The sequence below is a fragment of the Lutzomyia longipalpis genome, chromosome 4 (assembly GCF_024334085.1).
Source record: "Lutzomyia longipalpis isolate SR_M1_2022 chromosome 4, ASM2433408v1".
Taxonomy (NCBI): domain Eukaryota; kingdom Metazoa; phylum Arthropoda; class Insecta; order Diptera; family Psychodidae; genus Lutzomyia; species Lutzomyia longipalpis.
In genome coordinates, this window is record NC_074710.1 from 9,977,468 (window position 1) to 10,000,022 (window position 22,555).

Sequence of the window (22,555 nt, forward strand, 5' to 3'; positions counted from 1 at the left end):
ACACATCCGTGTAAATATTGAACAACCCAATATTCTAGGTATAACATTTGAAAAGTTTAATCTTACTTTTCTAACGTTTGACGTTTCTTTGCTCTAACATTTAACATTAGTTTTAATATCAAACGCTTCCTTTATTAACGCTTCCTTCTTTAACGTTTGATGATTCGTTTAATATGTTTGATGACTGATTTAAAAAATGTTTGACGTTTCTTATCTATCTTTGATGTTTGTTTAAACTTTTGTTTTTTAACGGTTGACACATTTTTTTTAGAACATGACGTTCGTTTAAACGTTTGATTATTAACTTTTGACATACTTTTCCTATTTTTCACCATGTGACATTACATATCTATATTTGACATTTCTATTGTAGTATAGTCGTTATAAAAAACAGTTCTTTGACGTTTCTTTTAAATGAGGGATGGTCACGCTATTTTGGAAACTCTACAGGAACAAAATGGCCAAAATGTGAGAATTTCAAATAATTTTTTTGAGCACAAAAATTTATTTTCTAAATCGAAAGAACTGAATTCTTATCAGTATTAGGCCATTTAACAAGACTGCAAGCAAATTTCAAATTTTTGGTTTCAAAATTGACTTGAAAGTCGCTCTTGAAAGTCCCAGGGTTTCCAAAATAACTATTTCTATTACTATTATTACTATTTTCTAACGTTTAATAATGGTTTATAAGGTTTTTTAATTTCCCTTTCAGAATTTTAATGTGATTTTTAGCATGAAAATAATTTGTTTTAACCCCGAAAGAAAAGCCTTAAACTTCCTTAACTTTGAGGGGAGTTTTGTTCAGACTTTTAGTTACAAAGTTGGTTAAAAAAAAACATACAAAGCAGCCCCATACATCAGTCGCAGATATGACTAATTAAAATTTACAATTTATTTTCTTTTATACTGCAACGACAATCATGCCATTGAAAATCCCCCTCCTCATCATTGTTAAAAACTCATTTGTATGGGTAATGAGTCCTTTAGGTATGATGTATATTTTTGCATAAAACAAAGGCTTTCTTTTCGCAAATTAAAACGGAGAGGATTCTTTGTCCTTTTGGCAACTTTCTCTGCACACCTTCTTTTCTCTTTTTCTGTACATTTTTTTTCATCATCATTATCATCAACTTGTGCATCAAACAGTTCAAAGACCGTTTGTATTCCTCATTTCTACCTGCCCTGACATTCTTCTTTCATTCGCATTGTCCTCAAAATGCTCCCTTTTCTTGGTTTCCTTCCACTTCCGTACTTTCTTCTCCCAAATGGGCGACTCATTGCTGTGAAGAAATAATGCACCCTCTTTGAATGTACTTGAGAAGGGTCATCCAGCGAGTCCTAAAAAAACTACATACAAAATGTATAACGAAAAAAAAAACGAAACACTTTATTGCCCATTCGACAGCGTTTAATATCCTAATCAGTCACTTATCGCCCTTTTGGGGTGCATTTTGCAGTATTCTCTCTCTCTCTCGCTCTTTCTCTTTCTCCCTGGGATTGCCTGAATATATGGTCTACACAGGACGCCAAGGGAATGGAAAATTCCACGGCCATGTCTATACAATTGAGGAGGATTTTGGAAACTTTCCACTGTGTATATTTTGCCTTTTTTTTCATACTAAAAAAAAACTTTTAAATACAAAAGAAATGTTATCAGTGAGCTGCTTCAATGAGTGCAAAAATATGTTGGCGTCATAAAAAAAATAAATATATATGTTCTGCAGCAATTCCTCAAAATAATAAGAGAATTGTTTTTGTAATGATTTTTTTCTGTATTAAAAAAGATATTTTTATTGCAGAAAAATCTATGAATGAACAATATTATAAAATATGCAATCAGATAACTTAGAAGAATGTTTATTTAAAAAAATAAAGTAAAAGCACCTATATCAATTATTAGATTTCTTGATTATATTCAAATAAATATTTCTAATCTAAAAGCAAATTTTTGCAATATGCCCGCAGATTATTAAGAGGTGTAAAAACAACTTGTTAACTGAATGAGAATTATTAGGAAATGTATTTTATGAGATATTGTAAATAATTTTTCTTTTATTAACCACTTTACCTCAGTTACCCCTAATATTAACTAACTGATAAGACTTTTATTCATTATAATTTTTCATATAAATACATAATCCATAAATTTATTTTAAAAAAAATGTTTAAATTCTTTATAAAAGTCGGATCTTTTTAGTCTGTCTCTCCCAAAACATATAAATCGATCGTGATAAAATTATAAAAATTAATCGGTTAAATTACTGTAGAAAACGAAAAATTTAAAACATGATTAAAGAAAATGAAAAAGAACCTATTCTTTGAGACAAAATAAATAAAAATAAAAAAAATCTAAAAAATACACAATGTATAGAGAAAGAATTCTCAGATATAAGTTGAGAAAAGCAGTGATAAAAGAACAAAAAAACCCTACTAAACAGCACAGCTTTAGAATTTTCCAGAACATCAAACTCTTTTGCGTGTATCTATGCACGGAAACAATCCAGAGTGCTCCTGCGCCTGCATAGGGGAAGAGTTTCCCATGGGTACGAATCATGTACAAGTATTCCAGACTTCCAGACTGAAAGTTCTGGAACATTTGATTTTTCTCTCCCTTTTCATATAGGTTTAGCAATTGATTTTCCCAATCAAAGCTTTATATTGAAAAATTATTTTGTGAAAATATTCAAAATTCTGAAAATTAGAGGAGTTTTAATCTTTTAAGTTAATAATTTTAAAAAAATAATGAAAAAAAGGTTCTTTTGTTAGAAAAAGAACTAAATGTACAAAGAGAATAAACGGCCTATGTAACATGTTCTATGTTAAAATTACATAAAAGTTGATACGCAGTGAAAAAAAAGAGAAACTAACTATGTATATATGTATATAAGTTTCAGTGCTTTATATATATATATATAATTCACGCAGTGGAAAAAACAACAAATTTAATACATAGAATTTTAGCAATATATGCCTATTCTTTCATCCCGAATCCTCCATGTTTAATGTGTGGACAAGAGCAAGTTCTTCTTATACCCGCACAGAGTGATGTCATCGAGAGTCGCTTTGGGAGCTGTAGCTGGGGAATAAAGGGGGGAGAGGAAGAAAATACAAGATTAAGAAGAAGAGAAGAAGAAGAAAAAAAAAGCTACGCTCGATCCGATAAACAGCAGAATATAGGTTGGGCAAGATTAATGCCTTTTTCTCTATAGGCAGCATCTCATCAAACCCCATCGCGTACAGCTTTGCTTTTTGAAGTTGTTTTGAAAACGATGGAGGGAGAGCCACAAGCTCCAATAGCTGAACTTTGCAAGAGCAACTTTTAAAGGTATATCACTTCTTATTTTCCACTCAAAAAAAAATTTCCACAAGCCCATCCACTCTTTTTTTCGTCTTTCTGTGTTTATTGACAACAAAAATAGTGGGTAAATATGTAAAGTTTGTTTTTGTGTCCATCCTCCAATATACATTTCCATTATACATAGGGCCTACCGAAATAAAGCTTGAACAAGTAAAAAAAAAGAGTGGAAACAACAATCTCTCTCGTTGTTATTTTCCCTATATATCATATGCCTTTTGGGAAACAAAGACTATGATTTTTCCCCGCAACAATTGCAACAAAGGACCTTGCTGTGCCTATGTAGCTTTCTCTCAAATCCAATATCCTTTGTGTTGTTGTTGCCTGTGAAAAATCATCAACAAAGGATTTTCATTTTGTCATGTAGTCAAACATGGGAAAGAAGGAGGCTTTCTTCGCGGCCTAACGCAAGAAGGTAGCAAGCATCAAACCTGAATTTCTCCTCGGATTTGTCTTTCGCGATAAACTGGTTGCTAATTCGCGTACTAATGGAATAATTTCTGTTTAAATCATTTTACTCCATCTCCCTATGCGCAACTATATACCAACTATATACATACATAACATACACTCTTGCACTCCTCTCCTATGTTGCTCTCTCTCCCTCTCTTACTATGTACAAGTTCATCATCGATTTTCTCCTTTAACAGCTGTAATACCCAACATGACTCAAGAAAAGACCTACGGCTCGCCTTATATCTGGATAAACAAAGAAACTGAAAAATGAAAGTAGACCGAATTTCCCGGGAAAACTCCCAAAATTCATTTTATTTGACTAATTTGAAGCATTTTGTGTGAAATTTGCAAAGAATTATCACGGAAATGCGATGAAAATGGGAAAATCTACATTTCGGGTTGTTGGACGTATGTGCGTGTTTGAATGGTATGCTGTGAAAATTAAATAAGCGATTCGGGCCCCGAGTCACGTCTCTCAATCTCACCATGAGCCACAATACATATTGCTGGTTCTTCAGCTGAGTATATGTTAGGTAGTTGATGCAAAAGAAAACGATGATATGAATTTGTTATTTGAAATTGCAGAAAAATTTAAAAAAAAAATCCTATTTACGATAAGAATGCTCTTAAGCCACTCCCCCGAGGCTGGGATATAGCGAAATTGGGGAGATGCTTCACAATGGCGGACGTACGGCCAGCTGGATAGAATTTCACCGCACACCTTTTTTTAAGTATTTAGGCAGCCTAGTTGGTGCTCTTCCCAAGTTTGAACCCGATCTGATCTTTATAATAAGAAAAGGTCCTTCTAAGCTGCTTGCCCGATCATGAAATTTGCTACCTACATCAAAGTAAAAACGCAATAATGATGTCATAATAAGCATTTTTTGGGTTAATATTTAACAACTATTCAGTTTTATCCAGTCAGTGGAAAATGATAAATTTTCTTTGGCGATTTTTTTAGTATTATTATATATTGCTAATTTAATAATTAAGTAATAATTTCTTGGAATGAAGAACTTTTCTAAATAGAAATACATAAACTCCTGCAATCATTTAATTAATGAAACATATTTTAAACTGAAAGTGAAATTGATCCCTTTAGCGTCCAACGTGAAACATAAAAACATTGAAACATGCACTCTTTTATCGCGATTTTTATTCTATGATTTTTTTAGAGGACTTTTCTCAGTCAGAACATCTTCTTTGGCCCCTTATGCGTGAATATGATGCATTTGTAACATGGAAAAACAATTACATTCATAAATAATTGAAAAAAAAATGTTTCACGTTTGGGTCAGCGTATGACCCATAAAACGTGAAAGGGTTAATAAATAAACAAAAAAAAAAGATCTGAACTTTATATTTAGTGAATCATATAAGAAAAACCATAACTTTTGCAGCAACCACAACATTCGAGTTTCCTCTTCATCATCTCTTGCAATGGGTGCGAAAGAGTACAACTTTCTTATATATATGTAGTGTTTTATTATGTATAGTGGCTCAGCTGAGAGTTTCACAAAAGAGAACCTCGCTCTCTGTTGCTAGGGCCACACAAAATTGCCTTCCTCCTAAGCCCAACCATCGTATCGGATGGAAAGCCATCGCGCGAACAAAGACGACCAATTTAGAGAAGAAGAAAAAAAAGTATATAAAAAAGAGTAGCGTCACCATTTCTTCAACCAATTTTCATTTCAAATTTATCACAATTGGAGACATACTAAAAATATCATGTCAAACTATTGGCATTTGGCAGTTTTATCGGCACCATGTCAGGCCTTCTTCTCCCCCATTAATTGATTGTCCACACTTACTATTTATAGTGGCTTTTTCAAATAAATTGCCTTTTGCATGAGTTCTTGTACATTATATTGTTGCAGTCTCAAAAGAAAGATTAATTTACTTTATACATAACATACACCATATAGTGGCAACTGTGAGTATTTGACACGATACTCTCATCCAAATGATGATACAACAATTTAATTTATCCTCATCTAAAATCATCACTCAATTGGGTGCCATACTTAAACTCAATCGAATTGTATGCTGGCAGCTGAGCCCTAGAAACCTTCATCGCAATTTTCTCCTAATCAACACACAACAAGATCCCAAGGGGGGCACAACTCCATATCCTGGTGGCTACAGCCATTGCATACATGTATCATGTGAGGTTTGGGGTTAGACCGTCACATTGTGTGAAAGAGAGGCATTACCATATATTATATATGTATACCATTTCAGGTTTCCATTTCAGAATCATAAATTGGATTTAAAGCATTCATCGCCGTGGCAACGATACCATTTTCCACAGGAGGTCCTGTGAATTTTGCATTGGACTTGTCAGATGGGGGAGGCTTTCAATTTCAGCCATTAATCCCTTCTCAATTATACGGATTCTATCCTGTGAAAAGCATTCCTATGTACCAGGAAGTTTCGAAATGGCATCATGCAAGGTGTAGGTACAATGCACTGCGCACTGTGCAATGTCCTGAATACAAAATGCATAATCACAATTAAATCACTCAAAAAGGATCAAAATCAATTATTGTAATGGATTCTCTAGGGTTTTGCAAAACCGAACAAAATCTTTTCCGACGTCAGGCCTTCTTTTCCGTATTGGGTTGTCGTTGTCCTATAAAGATTTTTTCCAATACAAAATATTTTTTTCTTACGGAAAAACAAGCCAATAGAACCAAACATTGAGACCTAAGAAATTATCAAATAGCTATCTCCTATATAATCTTAAAATTAAAGGAAAACCAATAATAAGGATTAGGAGATATCTCCTTAGAGGGAGCTTTTGGTTCTTTATTTTAATTTAGCGTCACTGATGGCTGTTTATTGAAGTTGTAATGTAATATCCTAAACAGTTTCAGGACTCCTCAAGTCCTTTCATTTGAGAAAATCCTCAGCACGTCTGAGTTGATTTTTTCTTCACCCCCAAAAAAAAATTCAAATCTTTAGGGATAATTCTGCTTAGAATTTATTTTAATCTTATTACCAGGTGATGCTGCAAATGGCAAAAGAAATTTCCTGAAGCTAAAATTCTATGTAAATTTTCTAAAATACACACCGCCCTAATCAACGCCGACACATCGTCTACAAATCCTATTTTTTCACATCTTATTGCAAATACAACTTTTTGCTATAATAGAGCGTAACCTATGACGAATAATTTGGCACTTTTCGTGCTACTCTTCATGCTTCTTTTGAGAAGATCAAGAGTAAGAAGATTTCGCGAGAAAATCTCACGTCGAAAGTGCTAAATTTCAGTATGTTGAAGTTCATTTTTTTTGCGTTTTCTGCAAAAAAAATGACTTTAAAATTACACCGCTTAAGATTTCCATGGAAATGAAAAAAATCTGATACTTCTGAAAGTAAATTTGCTTTTTTTGCATGAGGAAAATTTTCCATTGTAGCCCCATTAATGCTGCAATTCTGAGCGTAGAGAGGGGCGGAGGAAGCGTGTGAAAAGCCGTGAAAAATATCCCCTCAAAACTATTCCACCACCCAAACAATCTCTCGCGATATTTGGTTGTTATTATTGGTATTATTTTGAAACAGATTTCATACACAGTGAATACAAAAATTGCTAATCTCTTCGCCATTTTGGTGTTTTTCGGCACTAAATATATGCAAATTTGTATGCCAGAGAAGCCCTTGGTAATATGAGATTTGAAAACGATGCAAAACATGAGATTACGACGAAGCATTGCAATCGTACATATGGAAAAAGCCAAATGCAAAATTTGAACGGCAACCAGAAAAACATCCACACAAAATGCTTGTTATGTGCTGCAAGTCAATGTTATTGAAATGGCAGCTTCTCCCAATGAATTGTAAAGTGAGATAATCTGAACAGATGGATACGTGAAAGTTTGAAGAGGACAACATCCTTTTTCCTCGAAGGAAGAGAAAATTAATTGATGAAGACAAGCTATTAAAGCTTTCAAATTAATTAATTTTCCTTTAAAGCCAGCAAGAAATTCAAAAAGAAATGCTTGGCGTGCATATGGAGGCGCCTGGTTCTTACCCGGCGTCTCCATTTTATTATAATTAACTAAAAATACAAAGACGGCATTTTCATGATTCAGGAGGGACTCTCATGAAACCATGAAGAACAAAATCTTACAAAAAAAGGATAGTCAAAATTAAAATAAACATTAATTAAGGCAACGCTAGCATATCTTAACCCTTTAAGGTTTTTTGGGTCATACGCTGACCCAAACATGAAACATTTTAGTTTTTCAATTATTTATTAATGTAATTGTTTTTCCATGTTACAAATGCATCAAATTCACGCATAAGGGGCCAAAGAAGACGTTCTGACTGAGAAAAGTCCTCTAAAAAAATTCATAGAATAAAAATCGCGATAAAAGAGCGCATGTTTCAATGTCTTTATGTTTCACGTTGGACCCTAAAGGGTTAATGTATTGAAAATACAAAATTAGCTAAAATGGGGGCGTAATATATGCATTTTTTACGTAAATCTTTTTAGAATCTTTCCCAAATTAAATAAGAATTCTTTTTGAATATTTCTTGCTTGACCGTTAAAAAAAAATGCTTGAATATCTTCAAATAATCTCATAAAAATTATAAAAATAAATAAACTCCTTTTTAATTTAAAAGAAAATCAGAATAATTTAGTTATTAATTTTTGGAAAATAAAACAATCATATCATACCTAAAAACTCATACAACGTGTGCCTTCGTCTATCGCTTGGCACTACATTTACTGCTGTTTGGCTTTCTCTTCTATGCCATCCAATGTGTCTTTTCATGCCATATGAAAATGCATTCAGAACACAAACGGAATCCCCAAATTAAAATGTTTCTATTTTGGGTTGAAGCTGAAAATTTGGTGATCATATGCGAGGACTCCTACCAATAGGTCCCACTTTTATGAGAATGGAAGAGTAGAAAAAAAACTATAATGACTTCAGCCCACACAGAGAGAGAGCTTCATGGCAGCAAAGATAAGGTGCAATGTGTAGCTAAATATATTTTATTTCTAATTCTTTTTCACTTATATGTATTCAACTCCGAAGCTGACTCCTCTGCGACTCTCCCAAATTACATATAATATAATAACTTATACGGTTTCCACAATTGCAGAAACTTTTTGCATTTAATATTGCCCCATCTCTTCGGGTTACAGAGCTCCGGTTGAGAAAGTCTAAAAGGGAAAAAAAAGTGGAGAGCTCGTACATAGAGAAATTAACTCCAATGTACAAGTCATTTTCATGGGTATATTCTTGCACGATATAAAACACCACAGTCGCGAACAATGGATGTGAAAGGGGTTTTATCAGTACTTGCTACTATCATATTTATTTTGCGGTCTTTTACTTCTCCAGCACACCAGGATATCAATTTCTGTGTGCTAAATGGTGAGGAATGAGTAGAGTAAAGAAGGAGGAAACTTATCTCTGGTAAGCTGTGCAGTGTTTAAAGGAATATCACAAAGTGACATGAAGAGGAAGAAAATATTTAAAAAAGAAAAATGTGAAAAAAATTTTATTACGAGTGTTGTATTACGCTCTTATTAACCCTTACATGAACGCATTTTCGTCTTCATCTCTTACTCCCATAATTCAATATTGCTTTGGACAACAACAAAAAATAAGATTTAAAAAGACATTTTCAAACGTTATAAAACAAACATTTAACGTTAAAGAAAAAACGACAAATATTTTTAAAAAATTTCAAACGTTTTACAAAATAATTGTCAAATATGTAATGTAAAATATTAGAAAGAAGTCGTTGAATATTAGAAAAGAATTGTCAAACGTTAAAAAATGCGTCAAACTTTACAAAAGAAGCGTAAAATATTAAAACTAATGTCAAACGTTAGAAAAGAAACGTCAAAATGTTATTAAAAAAGGAACATTTAGACATTAAAAAAATAACATCAAGAAATGTTTAAAAAAAAACGTTAAATCGTTTTTTTAATTAATTTATTTAGGCTACAAAATTTAAAAATATAATTTCAAAACACACTTAATGAATTTCTGACTACTCCCCTACCTTTCATTCGGAGATTCATTGGATTTTCTTTTTAATTTTCGTAGAGTTAAGCTTCAAAATTTTTTTTTAAAAAGTCAATATTTAAGCAAAATTCTGAAAATAAAGAGTTTTGTACCATTTAAAAAAAAAGTTAATAAAAATAAAAAAATTAATAATAATAAAAAGTTTTTCAAAAGTTCTAAATAACGTAAGTAAATAAATTTAATTTCAAAATTAGAAACATGATGCTCTACGGAGCTCCACTGTATTTTATATTCGATTAAGGGTTGACTAAAATAAAATTTAAACACATCATTAAAATTCGAACGAAACAGTCTCTGTGCAAATAATCTTTTTCCTTCAATAATGATGATTTTTTCACCTGCTTACATTGCTGTTTTTTACTTAAATTTTTGTACAGGAACTTTTTCAGCAAAATTTGGCTTGCAAATGGGGCATTTTTGATTATCTCATAAAATACTTCTTTTTTTTATTGATCACGACTGATGAGTAATTTATAATTTATATTGTTGCCAAGTTGAGAAAGCTATAAATGTGGGGAAAAATATGTGTGTTTGATAAAAATATACCAGAGCGCTGATGAAACTATATGTAGAAATTTAATCATTTACTTGCAGTGTCACTGATAAAGAATTCCGTGTGTGAATATAATAGAATTTATTTAGTTGCTTCGCCGCGAAGGTGCTGAGGAAAGGAATAAATACATCCACCACTTGGGTAAATATTTATAAAAGCAGCTGCTGAATTATTCAAAGGAGGTTATTTATCGCTTCACTCAATTTTTGAGTGAATTTCAATAAATATTGTGATAGCATATTTTGGATATTATTTCTCTCTCTCGATTAATTCCATTTCAATGAGACATGACTTAATTTTCATCACATAGTTCCGAAGGTGATTCACTTCCACCTTCGTTGGGTGAAGAAGTGTTGTGTTTGATTAGTAATGATGCACTACTTTTGTGCTATTCCTCCCCGAAGAATTGCACAATTTTACAACTTTTTTTTTTTATTTTCATTTAAAAAGAAAACCCAAAACACAATGGCGTGATCCAGGCTGAGCACATGGTAATGAAACTTACCTCAGTGACTCATATTTTTATATTAGTCATTAATTAATTTAATGAAGGCACACACTGAACAATTATATCGCTCAATACGACGATGGACTGCCTTTGTTGTTTTTTTTTGCACTCTATAAGATGTGAAGCAATAGTATTTTGATACGCAAACTCACCTTAATGTCTGGTGCAATAAATCAAAAAGCTCTCAACTTGCAATATGTATTTCTCATTCTTATTATTTTCTTATTCACAAATCATAGCTTTTTTATATTTATATATAGGTACCCAATATTAATTTTTTGTCTTAACTTCTTCCACAAAATAAATAAACCGATGCCAATGGTATTTTCATGTCGCACACCGCGTTTTTTCTTTTATGCGCGCTTTCGTCAAATTTTGGGCAATTTTCCAAGAAGTTCGAAAACGGGTGTGCGATTATATTTTCACAGTGTGTTGATGTTCAAAATGATTTTTTTGTGTGCATTCCTTTAATGAGAGACATGTGCAAAATTAAGAGATGAGAAATAATCTTCATGCCAGAAAAACCATTGAACTGATGTCTTTCGCGAGATAATTCTCGAAATATTATTCTCGAACTTTTTTTTTTAACTTTTACAACACAGAAAAGCAGTTTGAGGGTGTCATCTGCCATACATACTAGCCCAAGTGCCATGCCCATGTCGTCAGAGGCCTTTTTTTCCTCCTCAATAATTGTATTTTTGTTTTAAAGATAAAATTCGGCACGTGGAGCCGTTTAAACGTAACTACTGTACAATCCAAATGGCTAAACCACAAAAGATTTTCACTCAAAAATTCACATTTTCATCACCATGGTACGTAAAACTTTTACAAGAAAATGGAATTTTCTTTGCATGTTGAATTTTTCCTTAATTTCTTTTATTCTTTTTGAAGAATTTTTGAATCATTGGTGGTTTGAATGTTTCTTTTAAATATAAAATTGATTTTTTTCAACTCTTATTGCTCAAAACAGACAGTGTGGGGCATTTAGAATGACAAACAAATTAATAAAAATTTCTACTACTCCTCCAAAACTTAATAAAGAAAGAGAAAAAAAAAGAAAATTAACCCTATAATTTCCTTTTAAAATATCATCCTTAAATTTTAGATAAAGTAGTCTCTTTAACGGTCTTCTAATGTTGTTTTTCCACTTAATTGTTTACACACTCAAACAATGATAAGCCATTCCTGGAATCCGTCTCAAAGATATTAATCCTTAATGACATTTCACCACATAATATAAAGAAATTCGAGATGCAACTCTTAATACTCATATAAGCCATTATTGTCAATACAAAGAGCTTAATAAATTAGTAAATTAATTTTATTTATAAAAATTATTTCTATAGTAATAAAATATTGAAAGAAATCATCAAGTATAAGAATAAAGTTAAATAATTTCTCATTTTAATTCTCTAGAGAATCCTTTTTAACTTCTTCATACTTAATATGGTTTTACTTTATGTATACTTCATAAAAAAATCTTTTACCAATTGAATTGTGTAAGAATAAGAAAAAAAGGAAGCTTTCTTCAAAGAATATTCTTTGTGAAAATCTTTAATTTTTTATGCAAAATTCTTATTCTGAATATTGTAAGGAAATCTACAAAAAATACATTTTTTGGTTAATTGCAGAATTAGTTTTTCTGCAATACTTTCATTCTCTTTAAGCCCAATTATAGAATGTTTCCATGTTAGGAGAGTAAGCCAATTATTGGGGGATAATATAGTTGTCTTGCTAAAGATTTCTTTTCTAGGAAAAATCTAATAAGATTTTGGTTATATATTAGGGAAGAGCGGGGTTAAAAAAGTCACTTAAGGGTTTAGAAAAAGCTCAAAATATCATATTTCCCAAACAGATAAAGCGAAATGTATAGTCCAATTCTTTAGGATATTTCTTGCCCTACAACTCTTTCTAAGATCATTTTGTTCTACCTAGATAGGAAATATGATATTTTAAGCCTTTTCCAAACCCTTAAGTGACTTTATTAGCCCCGCTCTCCCCTATTATTAATAAATCGAAAAGGAGAAGCGTATAATTGGGTGCAATGTATTGAATTGAATTACTTGGAAACCTCCTTTTAGTATAATAAGTGTGTACATTTATAGAACGAAAGGTATATATAATTCGAAGTCATGCTATGGTTACTCACTGCGCGGCTTATTACAGAGTCTTCCATCAAAATGCCTCGAGTCCGGGGTCAAGGAGTGAGGGTATATGTATTGAAGAAAACGGCTAGAAAAAAAGTGAAATAAGAAGGTATAGGTATAGAAAATGACTGATGAGGTGTTAAATATGATAAAATAAACATTTTCTCAGACAACTCCATTTTCAATTTTTCTCTCCTTCCTCTCTTTCACGCCACTCCACTTGGGGGGAGGGGGGTAAGCATCACAGTCACATTTAGTGTGTAAAAATGAGGGTAGTTCATTGGATGTGAAAATTGAAATTTATGCATTTGCGGAGCAGCTGAATTACCCCCATTCGCCCCAGTGGTTTTGGGGAGGCATATTTGCAATTTCCGCATAGTAACAGGCAAGTTAATGACTTTCTGCATTTAACATGAGCAAACGCACGTATATCGTTGCCTTGTAGTCATGTCATATGGTATGAAAATGGTCACTGCAGACTCAGTGGCGAACACGTTGGCGTTTTCATACATTTCAGCAATACCCACATGTATGTGAGCGCACAGACACAGAGTCTCGCTGATATGAAAATCGCGAAAATAGCCATAAAATGAAAAACACAGTCATTCACCAGATAATGTATCACGAAATCAAATTTGAAAGTGTTGACATTGAATGAAACTCCTCAATCATATCGCAAATTGCTAATTCTTCTATATGTACATTATATATACCTATAAATTGCCCGTCCCCATTGAAAGTATTACATATTTACGTACATAAAACTTTGAGACATCAAGAGAGGGTTGTTTCATCATCTCGGAACTGAATTTATTTAATATTAAATGAAATAAATTATCAACGGAAAGTCCATGGCAATAGAACATTTAGAGGTGGAGGATAAATAGAACATAAGTCTATACAATTATATGTAGTCAAATGTACCCAGTAAAGTGGGCTGTGGAGTCCACAAGTACTCCAGGGTGTGGAGTGCGTCCACTGTAGCTGCACAGTGGGCGTATTTCCTGCAGTAACTCCACAGTGGGTGCACAGTATATCCACAGTAGTCTTATTTCCAAAGTCCACCGTGAATACAGAATGCGGAACTACAAATGCATCACCGTGGATCCAGATCCTGGATTCAAAAGTGCACATCCTAGATCCACTGTAACTCCACAGTCTGACTAGGATCTGCACTTATTTTTAATAATTTGGCCAAAAAATTTTGGGTGTCCGTGGGAAAAGTTTTGAAATCTTCCCGGAAACATTGCTTCCTCTACTTGTTAATGCCAAAGTGGCCAAGAGATTGGAAATCTTATCAGAGAACTTTCATCTCCTAGCTATTCTGGGTATCCGTGGGAATCTTTGAAAAAATCTTTCCGGGAACATTGCTTCCGCCACTTTTTGATGCCAAAGTGGCCAAGAGATTTCAGATCTGGTCACAGAACTTTCATCTCCTGGCCATTCTGGGTATCTGTGGAAAAAGTTTCGAAATCTTCCCGGAAACATTGCTTCATCCACTTTTTAATGCCAAAATGACCAAGAGATTTCAGATCTGGTCACAGAACTTTCATCTCCTGGATATTCTGGGTATCTGTGGAAAAAGTTTCGAAATCTTCCCGGAAACATTGCTTCATCCACTTTTTAATGCCAAAATGACCAAGAGATTTCAGATCTGATCACAGAACTTTCATCTCCTGGCCATTCTGGGTATCCGTGGGAATTAAAAAAAAATCTTTCCGGAAACATTGCTTCCTTCATTTTCTAATGCCAGAGTGGCCAAGAGATTTCAAATCTGGTCACAGAACTTTCATCTCTTGGCCACTTTGGGTATCTGTGAAAAAAGTTACGAAATCTTCCCGGAAACATTGCTTCCTCCACTTTTTAATGCCAAAATCTTTCCGGAAACATTGCTTCCTTCATTTTCTCATGCCAGAATGGCCAAGAGATTTCAAATCTGGTCACAGAACTTTCATCTCTTGGCCACTTTGGGTATCCCTCGGAAATTTTTTTTAGTGTTTCCGCCAAATATCTGCGCGGCGCTAGTGTTTGTGGAAAAAAGTGCAAAAATGGTGGAATGCTGACGCTGTGATGGAAATTCTCAATTTTTGGTGGAAAAAAGCATTGTAAGTATGTTTTTCTTCTATTATCTTGTGAATAAAAGGTGATAGAATGATTGCGTGGTGGAGGATAAACTAGTATCCAAGGTATTTTCATGAAAATCCTAATATTTTTTCTCATATTTTTAGGTTATGTTTTTTTTTCTTCTTCCCGGACGTCCCTGACTGTAAAACAACACCAAAGTACTCCGGAAAGTACTAATTATCATGTAAGTTTTACAAAGCAACCTTTCCCTAAATTTTTAAGCGTTTCATTGCATTATTTTTAAAAAAAAATAATTAGTTTTGTAACGAAAAATTCGATTTTTTTATCTATTTTTGGGTGATGTCTTTGATTTTCGTCTATGTGGATGCCGTGGATGCAGATTACAAGCGTAATGCCGTACATGAATCTCAATCCGGCAGACAGGCCGCGGCATCAGCTGCGCGCAATCACCATCGACTTCTTCCGTACAAAGTGATGAAGACAAATCCTGAATATGCCGCCCTTGTGGACTTTATTATGCTCTGGCTGGAGGAGCACAAAGCACACAATCCCGATTACAAGGGCATCATTATGCTCTACCATTAGCAACGAAAATTTGTGCCCTACGTCCTCCTGGAAGCGCTCAAGAAGTAAGTAGCCCCAATATATTTTTTGTAGCAACTTGAAGTTCCCGGAACGTTATGATGTGTGCCCGGAAAGTATCATAAGTGCCTGGAAGTTCAGCAGGGGGACTGCCAATTGCATCAGGATGTTTTTAAGCTTTCTTGGGAACCTCCTTTTCAACATCCGACTGATCTTTGATTTCATTTAGGGGCCAAAATAATAAATTTAGGAAGTCCTCTTTGCAATTTCGTGAAACATTTTTATAGACTCAGATTTTGGCCCAAAGATTACACCAAGGATCAGTCGGGTGATGAAAAGGAAGTTCGTAAGATCCCTTAAGAACTTCCTGATGCAATTGGCAGTCCTCCTGCTGAACTTCCAGGCACTTATGGTACTTTCCGGGCACACATCATAACGTTCCGGGAAAGAAAAGTGTACAAACTCCAAGTTGCTATTTTTGTTCATTCTTTTTTCCTTCTTTGTTCCGGAAGACAAAATCAGAAGGGCGTAATATGTAACTTTCCGAGTGCTGGGTGGCTCATAAGAAATGTAGTACAGCCACCCACCACTCGGATAGTTCCATAATACGCCCTTAGTTTGCGGGGATTTGAAAAAAAATTTTTGAGAAAAAGGCATTGAATACGCGGAAAGGGAACGGTTTCTGTGGGGAAAATAATGTTAAATAAAGGTCAGAAGATTCATTTTTGTGATCTCTTTGAAGGTGTAGTTAATTGGAATTTACAGTTGGGACACTTTGGGGCTTCCAGGAGCGAACAATTGGTTCAATTTGATTTAATTTTGTCGATTTTTCTACGATATTTTTTTCTGGTTCAAGTAATATTTTTCAGTGTTCTATTAAATTATTTTTTTTTAATGATTTTGGATTTTTTTTTATAAATCTTTAGATGATTCGCGTTTCTTGATGAATTGATACCAAAGAATTAGAAAATCTAAAAATTTTAGCTCTGTTTTATTTCTTTTTTATTCTTCAAGTTTTTTTTAATCCTTTGTGTTATTTTTAAGAAGGGTTAAAATTTCGTAAAATTATAAAGTATTGTTTTTTTTTAATTAAATTTCTTTTTGTTTGATTTTTGAAAAGTTATTTTACTCAAAAACAAGAAAAATTAGGACGTTTTTAAGGACTTTGAATTTGTTTTGTGATTTTTTTTTCTTAATTTTTTTTATTAACTTCAAATAATTTGAGAAAATTTTATAGAACTCTTGATCTTTTACAGAACTTTAGTTTATTTTTTTTTAAATTGTTGAGAAATTTCTAATATGTAAAAAGTTATTTGCATTAAAAAATATTTTAGGATTCTTAATATTTTTTAAACGTTAGAGATTTTTGAGAAACCCTATCCCTAATTTTCTTTTTTTTTTTGAAGAATTTAAAACAGTTCAAAAGCTTTTTTTTTATTTTTTGTTAAAAATAATACTTATATGGCTTTAAGGATTCGAAGATCTTATCTTTAGCGGAACACTGAGAATTTTAAGATTTAAAGGATTTAGATTTTATGTACATAGATATTGATTAAATCATCAAAACTATAGAATTATTGTAAATCTTTAAACAATATATCTTATGTAATCTAAAGATTCATACGATTCATATTCACGCAAATTCATAATTCTTAACCCTTTCATTGCAAAACTAATTTAACAAAATCTTGTAAAAAAGGAAAAATTCTAAACTTTATAGAATTTGTTTCTTTAATTTTCCTTCAAATTTCTCTACCTAATTTTTTTTAATTCTTTCAATTCTTTCTTTCAAGGTACGACATGCTCCCACACTTCAAAACCTCCATTGTTAGGCTTCACAAGTGTCTACCCATTGCATTGGCTAAGAATGAATGTGGGGTAACTTTGAAGTCTTTCACCCTAAGAAACTCAAACAGATCATCTTGAAATGCGATGAAGATGACAGGAATAAGTTTGAGGGTAGTACCAATATACGCTCAAAAATAGCCTATGATGTGTTGAAGATGTTGGTAAATAAACCATCTCCAGCTTCTGTTGAGGTGAAGAAGCAAGATATTGAAGCTGCTGCGGTGCAGCAACCGGAAGCAGCTGTTCAGCAGAATTACAAAAGCAGGAGAGTTAAGAGCAAAAGCCGGAGCAAACGGAGCAACAAGTTGAGGAAGAAGGAGAACGTAATAAGGTAAAGGAAGCTGCTCAGGAGGTTGTTGAAACGCTCTTTGTACCTGAGATGCAGAAAGAAGAAGCCAAACCGGCTGTTATGCCAGTTGTGAAGCAAGCAACAACGGAGAAGGAGCGAACAGTTGTCTTCTATCGTGATATCACGGGCATAGCGACGACAATTAAGAAGAACCTCCAGGAATTGGGTGGGCAGCAAACAATTCTGGACAGGCTGAATTCTCTAAGGAGAATTATTGTTGATTACTTCAAGACTATTCTCTATACCATCGTGTGAAGGGTGTTACCTTTCGACGTTTCCTGACGAAACAGGGCTTCGATATGAGAAAGTTGCAGGACTTGCAGGACATCTGAGGGAAGGAGAAGCGCGATGGCATCAGGGTGGCCGTTGCGGGACTGCGGGAACTCAAGGAGGATATCACGAAGGAGTTAACGGATCTCCTTGATTGTCATTTTGATTCAGAGAAGCAGCTAATTATGCTACTGTCCCGGAAGACCAACAAGAGGCTCTTTCAGAAGAGACAAACTTCGAGAATTTCATCGAGAACGCGAAATATTCAAAAGGGAAATAATCAACAGAAAGACAATCAGCAGCATCACAATGGTGAAAAAAAAAGATCTTTTTTTAAATAAAAAAAATTTTCTGTGTAAAGAATTTTTGGTAACTTAGAGGAGAAAGAAAAAAATCCTTTAAGAAAAATTTATTGATTAATTTGTTGAGAAACTGAAAATTCTCTTTTTTAAAGTAATTCTTGAAAAAAGATTTTTTTCTGTGTAAAGAATTTTTGGTAACTTAGAGGAGAAAGAAAAGAATCTTTTAATAACAATTAATTGATTTATTTGTTGAGAAACTGGAAATTCGCTTTTTTAAAGTAATTCTTGAAAAAAGAAGATTTTTTTCTGTGTAAAGAATTTTTGGTAACAGGAGAAAGAAAAAAAATCCTTTAATAACAATTTATTGATTGATTTGTTGAGAAACTGGAAATTCGCTTTTTTAAAGTAATTCTTGAAAAAAGAAGATTTTTTTCTGTGTAAAGAATTTTTGGTAACAGGAGAAAGAAAAAAAATCCTTTAATAACAATTTATTGATTGATTTGTTGAGAAACTGGAAATTCGCTTTTTTAAAGTAATTCTTGAAAAAAGATTTTTTTCTGTGTAAAGAATTTTTGGTAACTTAGAGGAGAAAGAAAAGAATCTTTTAATAACAATTAATTGATTTATTTGTTGAGAAACTGGAAATTCTCTTTTTTAAAGTAATTCTTGAAAAAAGATTTTTTTCTGTGTAAAGAATTTTTGGTAACTTAGAGGAGAAAGAAAAGAATCTTTTAATAACAATTAATTGATTTATTTGTTGAGAAACTGGAAATTCGCTTTTTTAAAGTAATTCTTGAAAAAAGAAGATTTTTTTCTGTGTAAAGAATTTTTGGTAACAGGAGAAAGAAAAAAAATCCTTTAATAACAATTTATTGATTGATTTGTTGAGAAACTGGAAATTCGCTTTTTTAAAGTAATTCTTGAAAAAAGAAGATTTTTTTCTGTGTAAAGAATTTTTGGTAACAGGAGAAAGAAAAAAAATCCTTTAATAACAATTTATTGATTGATTTGTTGAGAAACTGGAAATTCGCTTTTTTAAAGTAATTCTTGAAAAAAGATTTTTTTCTGTGTAAAGAATTTTTGGTAACTTAGAGGAGAAAGAAAAAAATCCTTTAAGAACAATTAATTGATTTATTTATTGAGAAACTGGAAATTCGCTTTTTTAAAGTAATTCTTGAAAAAAGATTTTTTTCTGTGTAAAGAATTTTTGGTAACAGGAGAAAGAAAAAAAATCCTTTAATAACAATTTATTGATTGATTTGTTGAGAAACTGGAAATTCGCTTTTTTAAAGTAATTCTTGAAAAAAGAAGATTTTTTTCTGTGTAAAGAATTTTTGGTAACAGGAGAAAGAAAAAAAATCCTTTAATAACAATTTATTGATTGATTTGTTGAGAAACTGGAAATTCGCTTTTTTAAAGTAATTCTTGAAAAAAGAAGATTTTTTTCTGTGTAAAGAATTTTTGGTAACAGGAGAAAGAAAAAAAATCCTTTAATAACAATTTATTGATTGATTTGTTGAGAAACTGGAAATTCGCTTTTTTAAAGTAATTCTTGAAAAAAGATTTTTTTCTGTGTAAAGAATTTTTAGTAACTTAGAGGAGAAAGAAAAAAATCCTTTAAGAACAATTAATTGATTTATTTATTGAGAAACTGGAAATTCGCTTTTTTAAAGTAATTCTTGAAAAAAGATTTTTTTCTGTGTAAAGAATTTTTGGTAACAGGAGAAAGAAAAAAAATCCTTTAATAACAATTTATTGATTGATTTGTTGAGAAACTGGAAATTCGCTTTTTTAAAGTAATTCTTGAAAAAAGAAGATTTTTTTCTGTGTAAAGAATTTTTGGTAACTTAGAGGAGAAAGAAAAAAATCCTTTAAGAACAATTAATTGATTTATTTATTGAGAAACTGGAAATTCGCTTTTTTAAAGTAATTCTTGAAAAAAGATTTTTTTCTGTGTAAAGAATTTTTGGTAACTTAGAGGAGAAAGAAAAGAATCTTTTAATAACAATTAATTGATTTATTTGTTGAGAAACTGGAAATTCGCTTTTTTAAAGTAATTCTTGAAAAAAGATTTTTTTCTGTGTAAAGAATTTTTGGTAACTTAGAGGAGACAGAAAAAAATCCTTTAAGAAAAATTTATTGATTAATTTGTTGAGAAACTGGAAATTCTCTTTTTTAAAGTAATTCTTGAAAAAAGAAGATTTTTTTCTGTGTAAAGAATTTTTGGTAACAGGAGAAAGAAAAAAATCCTTTAAGAACAATTAATTGATTTATTTGTTGAGAAACTGGAAATTCGCTTTTTTAAAGTAATTCTTGAAAAAAGATTTTTTTCTGTGTAAAGAATTTTTGGTAACTTAGAGGAGAAAGAAAAAAATCCTTTAAGAACAATTAATTGATTTATTTGTTGAGAAACTGGAAATTCGCTTTTTTAAAGTAATTCTTGAAAAAAGAAGATTTTTTTCTGTGTAAAGAATTTTTGGTAACAGGAGAAAGAAAAAAAATCCTTTAATAACAATTTATTGATTGATTTGTTGAGAAACTGGAAATTCGCTTTTTTAAAGTAATTCTTGAAAAAAGAAGATTTTTTTCTGTGTAAAGAATTTTTGGTAACAGGAGAAAGAAAAAAAATCCTTTAATAACAATTTATTGATTGATTTGTTGAGAAACTGGAAATTCGCTTTTTTAAAGTAATTCTTGAAAAAAGATTTTTTTCTGTGTAAAGAATTTTTGGTAACTTAGAGGAGAAAGAAAAGAATCTTTTAATAACAATTAATTGATTTATTTGTTGAGAAACTGGAAATTCTCTTTTTTAAAGTAATTCTTGAAAAAAGATTTTTTTCTGTGTAAAGAATTTTTGGTAACTTAGAGGAGAAAGAAAAGAATCTTTTAATAACAATTAATTGATTTATTTGTTGAGAAACTGGAAATTCGCTTTTTTAAAGTAATTCTTGAAAAAAGAAGATTTTTTTCTGTGTAAAGAATTTTTGGTAACAGGAGAAAGAAAAAAAATCCTTTAATAACAATTTATTGATTGATTTGTTGAGAAACTGGAAATTCGCTTTTTTAAAGTAATTCTTGAAAAAAGAAGATTTTTTTCTGTGTAAAGAATTTTTGGTAACAGGAGAAAGAAAAAAAATCCTTTAATAACAATTTATTGATTGATTTGTTGAGAAACTGGAAATTCTCTTTTTTAAAGTAATTCTTGAAAAAAGATTTTTTTCTGTGTAAAGAATTTTTGGTAACTTAGAGGAGAAAGAAAAAAATCCTTTAAGAACAATTAATTGATTTATTTATTGAGAAACTGGAAATTCGCTTTTTTAAAGTAATTCTTGAAAAAAGATTTTTTTCTGTGTAAAGAATTTTTGGTAACAGGAGAAAGAAAAAAAATCCTTTAATAACAATTTATTGATTGATTTGTTGAGAAACTGGAAATTCGCTTTTTTAAAGTAATTCTTGAAAAAAGAAGATTTTTTTCTGTGTAAAGAATTTTTGGTAACTTAGAGGAGAAAGAAAAAAATCCTTTAAGAACAATTAATTGATTTATTTATTGAGAAACTGGAAATTCGCTTTTTTAAAGTAATTCTTGAAAAAAGATTTTTTTCTGTGTAAAGAATTTTTGGTAACTTAGAGGAGAAAGAAAAGAATCTTTTAATAACAATTAATTGATTTATTTGTTGAGAAACTGGAAATTCGCTTTTTTAAAGTAATTCTTGAAAAAAGAAGATTTTTTTCTGTGTAAAGAATTTTTGGTAACAGGAGAAAGAAAAAAAATCCTTTAATAACAATTTATTGATTGATTTGTTGAGAAACTGGAAATTCGCTTTTTTAAAGTAATTCTTGAAAAAAGAAGATTTTTTTCTGTGTAAAGAATTTTTGGTAACTTAGAGGAGAAAGAAAAAAATCCTTTAAGAACAATTAATTGATTTATTTATTGAGAAACTGGAAATTCGCTTTTTTAAAGTAATTCTTGAAAAAAGATTTTTTTCTGTGTAAAGAATTTTTGGTAACTTAGAGGAGAAAGAAAAGAATCTTTTAATAACAATTAATTGA

At 31.6% G+C, this 22,555-nt stretch overlaps 2 long non-coding RNA genes across 3 annotated transcripts in view; one reads left to right on the forward strand and one right to left on the reverse strand.

Annotated features, from left to right (window-relative positions):
* Window positions 1–8,829: 8,829 nt before the first annotated feature.
* Window positions 8,830–22,555, reverse strand: part of LOC129796285 (uncharacterized) — a 37,262-nt gene continuing 23,536 nt past the window's right edge. Inside the window, exon 3 of the long non-coding RNA XR_008751202.1 lies at window positions 8,830–13,154. This is a non-coding gene — a long non-coding RNA (uncharacterized LOC129796285). The remainder of the gene's footprint in view (window positions 13,155–22,555) is intronic.
* LOC129796280 (uncharacterized) lies at window positions 13,128–20,132 on the forward strand. Of its 2 annotated transcripts, XR_008751194.1 has the most exons (4): window positions 14,008–15,174; window positions 15,298–15,377; window positions 15,534–15,783; window positions 17,530–20,132. It is a non-coding gene; the product is annotated as an uncharacterized LOC129796280 (long non-coding RNA). The 2 variants fall into 2 exon arrangements; XR_008751193.1 differs by having other exon boundaries at window positions 13,128–15,377.